Source organism: Triticum dicoccoides, chromosome 4B, assembly GCF_002162155.2.
Source record: "Triticum dicoccoides isolate Atlit2015 ecotype Zavitan chromosome 4B, WEW_v2.0, whole genome shotgun sequence".
In the NCBI taxonomy this organism is placed as follows: domain Eukaryota; kingdom Viridiplantae; phylum Streptophyta; class Magnoliopsida; order Poales; family Poaceae; genus Triticum; species Triticum dicoccoides.
This window is the reverse complement of record NC_041387.1, coordinates 663,560,521-663,566,437: the sequence shown is the minus strand read 5'-3', so window position 1 is coordinate 663,566,437 and position 5,917 is coordinate 663,560,521.

The following is a 5,917-nucleotide window of genomic DNA, read 5'->3' as shown; positions in this document are numbered from 1 at the left end:
GCGTTTTAAAATCTTTTACGGATTTGGCTATATCCTAATGCGGAAATAAACTAAGCGGATACTTTTCAAGCACAAATCCTAAATATACTAGGCTCACGAAGTGCACCAACAACTTAGCATAAACGAGATGAGAACAACAGGATATGAGTAAGCACAAGTAAGTCACACAAACTTACTCAGTGTATATCACGAGGTATGGAAATGAATAATACACACAACCACAAGTAAGCAATACAAGCTTACATAAATTGTATCACAATATATGGAATTGAATGATACAAGCAAACTCAAGTAAGTTACACAAACTTACTTGAGCAATATCACAATATATGAAAGTTTATAACACAATTAGCAATTCACACTAATCACAATGTATATCAATAGTAGCAAGTATGAATTGCGGAATATGAAGTGTAGGCCTAAATAATCTCTACAAGGAAATGGCCAACACAATATAATCAACCACCACAATATAATGAGGACAACAAGATATAGTGAATGCACAGTCAAATGACCAAAGTAAACCACAAGTAAGGAGTTAGGGTTAGGGATAACCAAAGTCACGGAGACGAGGATGTATCCCGATGTTCACTTCCTTGGAGGGAAGCTAGTCACCGTTAGAGAGGTGGATGTTACCACGAAGGCACACCAACGCCACGAAGGCTCACCCTATTCTCCTTGAGATATCACCACAAAGGCGATTCTCAACCACTAGTGGTAGACCTTGAGGTGGCCTCTAAACCTTCACAAACTTTCCGGGGGACAAATCACAAGTTGATTCCTCACCGGAGCACTCCTACCGCCTAGGAGTCTCCAACCTCCAAGAGTAACAAGAACAAAGGGGAAATGCTCAAGACTTGCTCAAATCACTAATTCCTTTGGTCAAGAGAGGGAGAGGGAGTGGATCTATCACTTGATTGGAAAATCTCTCAAGAACTCTCACGAATCTCTTCGGGATCTAAGATTTGGTGTAGAAGAAGTGAGAGGGAGCCTTTTTGTGTTCTAGGGTTCATATGAATGTGTTGCTCAACCCTCTACCGGATTAGTAGAGGGGTATATATAGCAAGCCTAGAAAACTAGCCGTTTGTGAGGAAGTGGCTGTGTTGGGCCGGACATCCGGGCAAGGGCCGGACATCCGGCGGCTGAGAAATGCACACACACGCATGTGAAAAACAGAGGCCAGAGTACAGGGGCCGGACATCTGGCCCAAGTTGGGGCCCCGGACATCTGGCCCAAGTTGCCGGACATCCGGAGGACACAACCAACACTTCAACATGGTTCTGGACATCTACGGCCGGATTTCCGGGCCAAGTCCCGGATATCCGGCCAACACAAAAACTGCAGGCGCCCCAAAAGTAAAACATCCATAACTTTCTCATCCGGACTCCGGTTTTGATGATCTTGGGCTCGTTTTGAAGCTATAGAAAAGCTCCAGGTCCTCACATAGAGAACCACCCAAGATAAAACAAAATGGAGGATGCAAAGTATGCAAAGGTTAGATAATATATTTTGGGGAACCTAGTTGGCTATGAATTTATTTGGTATGTAGGATATGAGTGGAATTGTGTTGGATAGGAGTGAAATATGCCTATGTTGGAATATGATGTGAGGAAGTAGAAATAGAAGATGTTGACTTGAGCAAATCTAGCACTAACCCCTTTGATCCCCTCTTAATAGTGTGGGATCCCTAAAACTCAAGAAACATAAAAGAGCTATACTACATAGCTATCGAGAACCATTCTTGAGTGTATATTTTTCTTCGGTGGTCATCTCTCCACAACACTAACGCCAAAGGAACTAATACCTTTGACTCAAGCCTTTAACTTGAGCTTGATGTTTATGTTTCTTCTTGGCTCAAGTTGAAGGCAAGACATTGGTGAAGTCCTCAAGTAGCTCCCACATATGGGAGGCCTTGCTTTGTATTCATCTTCACTTGCCCATCATGTGATCATCCACAAGCTTCAAGCATGTAATCCCTCGGGATGGTTATCTTGAACTTGCCCTTATCAACCATGATCACCAACACTTGATGTTATCCTCTCATAGACACTTGAAATATCTCTCTCTCGATGCGAGCCCATGAGAATCACCTAACCCTTGAAAACATAGACAACACATAGTATGGGTTAGTACACAGAGTGCAATTGATAATTTCTTATCATACCACAAGATCTTATGTGGTGCATCATTTGCGCTCGTGTGTTGACCATTTAGAGATCAATCTCCGAGCTTCAACTTGGTCAACCGATATCTCTACTCCATGCTTAATCTTGACGTCATGAAGGATATATTGAATTCTTCACTTGAATAGCTTGCTCAATCATGTCTCAACACATGAGTCCATTATGATCATATCTTTGAGCCACTCCTAGAATTCATCATTCGAATCATCCTTTTTAAGATCTTGATCCATTATGGCTCAAACCATAGCTCTAAGCATGGCAACCCTTAAGATACTCCAATGAACTCCATTTTGATCATCTCGATGTACTTGTTGCTTCAAAGGAGTTTTCTTCCATTATTCTTCAATCATTTTCCAATGGGACTAATCTTCAAATGTATATCTCAATGCAAACATTAGTCCATAAGGATTGTCATTAATTAATTACCAAAACCACACATGGGACTACATGTACTTTCAATCTCCCCCATTTTGGTAATTGATGACAATCTCAACAAGAGGGTTTATATAATGAATTTTTAAACAATCATGCAATTTATCCGAGGATAAAATTGTATACTTGGGATGGCTGTACTATCATCAAGACACTACATAAGCATTTGATGATAGTACACCCATAGTATATAGAGCAAACTCCCCCACAATATATGCATGTGTGAATGAACTTTGAATGTCATTGCATATATTGGTTGACATAACCTAGGAGGAGATTTCTCTATACACAATACTCATTCATGCAATAAGAATATATAACAAGGGTAGATATGCATGAGTGACAACAAGAACTACAAAAGATATTTATCTTAAACCCTCTAAACTTCTCCCCCATTGGCACCAAATGCCAAAATGGAAGACAAAACATCTAGTAGACCAATATAGTATGAGTTTGTCCTTGATGTGTGCATATCACAACATGTGAGTGAAAACAAGTGCACATATTCAATGATGAACAATTAAAGGAGCTCGGAATCTATAGAATGCAATCAGATACGAAGATATGAACTTTTTCATGTATAAAAATTTCTATGTGGCCAATAATAATCATGATATGTATCCATAAAGAAACTCATATACACAAAAATAAAGGTTGCAATTGATAAGAACATGATATCCACAAGTGAATCCACTATTATACAACTTGAGCCTAGTCATAATAGCAAGGTACATGGCACAAAGCTCATGGCACAAATTGATCTCATTTGCATAACACAAAGTGAAGCAAGCAATCAAAAGATCCGACGAGCCAAAAGGATAAAAGAATATTACGATTTGGGTAAAGGAGTGTTCTAAGGAAAATAAAGAAGCTCCCCATGATTTGTGCACAATTTAGATTTTTTTATTTGGGTACAAGTGCACAAAATAGGATCATCACTCCCCCAAAATCAATAGGAACACACAACAATTGCAAGCAAACATAGATAAGAAAAGAAGCCTAGCATTTGCAACAAACATATGGTTGAGCAACATGTACATGAGGCAACCTAAGAATAGGCACAGCCAAAATGATGTGTGTGAGTCACGTCAAAGAACTTGAGAAGACTAGTATAAGGATGAGAATTAAGCATCAACATAGCCTTGAGTAAATGAGATACAAGGTGCAAGACATGTCCTTCCCACACACACGAAGTTAAGAAGGTCACACACACATCAAGCAAATGGGTTCACAAGCTCACTAATAGCAAACTAAAAATCAAAGCTTGTGACAACCCATGATGAAGATAGGAAATAATAGGCTTGTCAAGACAAGCATGAGGACAACAATCTTCACCAAACATGAGTGCACTAAGATGCAAAGAGGTAAGACATGCACTCATTCAACAAATGCTTCCATGGAGCCACCAAAAAGATATAAAAAGTGAATGAAATGGTGGACATGAAAGAATAGGGATATCAACTAGAGATGTAACTTCTCTCACGTGTATAAGATACTAGGTAGATGATATCCACAAAGAAGGATGTACACATAAAATAGTTACAAAAGGAAGAATAAGATATCCAAACGGGAGTCATAAAATATATCAATGAGATCTTTGCTTGAAATCATAGCACATGGCTTAATATAATCTTATTGTATATTAATGAACTCCAAACACACAACCATCAAAGACATCACAACTAGCAACAAGAGATCATTGTTGGGATGCTTTGAGAAAGGAAACAAGTATCACAGGAACGAGTCAAGAAATTCATGCCATGATGCAACCTACACAAGGTTGACCTCATTTCTGTATATATGCATGAAGTAAATACTTGTTACCGAGATAGCATTGGCATGAAGTTGTAGATCAATAAAATGTCCAAGCTTGGCTCTAATTTCCTCATAGTGCCACCACCTTCATGAATAAGCCAAGCACCCAATGCTTCTCAAAGGTACCTAAAACATTTTAAGTACAATATGGTCCCCAAACTTATTGGGTCCGAAGTAGTTAGCATAACTACAACACATAAGGTAAAACCACTTAAATATGTGCCTATTGATATGAATTTGAATTTCATGCACATCATAGCTATTAAGAATTTGATGGATTTACCATATATATATTGGATCAAATAAGGCAAACAAGGCATGTGAATTTACACATAGTAAATATGCATGCACAAGCCTACCAAAATCCAGGGAGATACAAATTGGACAAATGACCATATTGATGGGTTTCGTAGTAATTTCAAAAAATTTCTACGCACACGCAAGATCATGTGATGCATAACAACGAGGGGAGAGTATTGTCTACGTACCCAACGCAGACCGACTGCGGAAGCGATGGCACGACGTAGAGGAAGTAGTCGTACGTCTTCTCGATCCAACCGATCAAGCACCGAAACTACGGCACCTCCGAGTTCGAGCACACATTCAGCTCGATGACGATCCCCGGACTCCGATCCAGCAAAGTGTCGGGGAAGAGTTTCGTCAGCACGACGGCGTGGTGACGATCTTGATGAACTACAGCAGCAGGGCTTCGCCTAAACTCCGCTACAGTATTATCGAGGAATATGGTGGCAGGGGGCACCGCACACGGCTAAGGAATAGATCACGTGGATCAACTTGTGTCAACTTGTGTGTTTAGAGGTGCCCCTGCCTCCGTATATAAAGGAGGAGAGGAGGGGAGGCTGGCCGGCCAAGGGGGGGAGGCGCAGGAGAGTCCTACTCCCACTGGGAGTAGGATTCCCCCTCCAATCCTAGTCCAACTAGGATTCCTCGGAGGGGAAAAGAGGAGGAGGGGGCCGGCCACCTCTCCTAGTCCTAATAGGACTAGGGGAAGGGGGGGGGGCGCAGCCCATCTAGGGCAGCCCCTTCTCTTTTCCACTAAGGCCCACTATGGCCCAAATAGCTCCCGGGGGGTTCCGGTAACCCTCCCGGTATTCCGGTAAAATCCCGATTTCACCCGGAACACTTCCGATATCCAAATATAGGCTTCCAATATATCAATCTTTACGTCTCGACCATTTCGAGACTCCTCGTCATGTCCGTGATCACATCCGGGACTCCGAACAACCTTCGGTACATCAAAATGCATAAACTCATAATATAACTGTCATCGTAACCTTAAGCGTGCGGACCCTACGGGTTCGAGAACAATGCAGACATGACCGAGACACGTCTCTGGTCAATAACCAATAGAGGGACCTGGATGCCCATATTGGCTCCTACATATTCTACGAAGATCTTTATCGGTCAGACCGCATAACAACATACGTTGTTCCCTTTGTCATCGGTATGTTACTTGCCCGAGATTC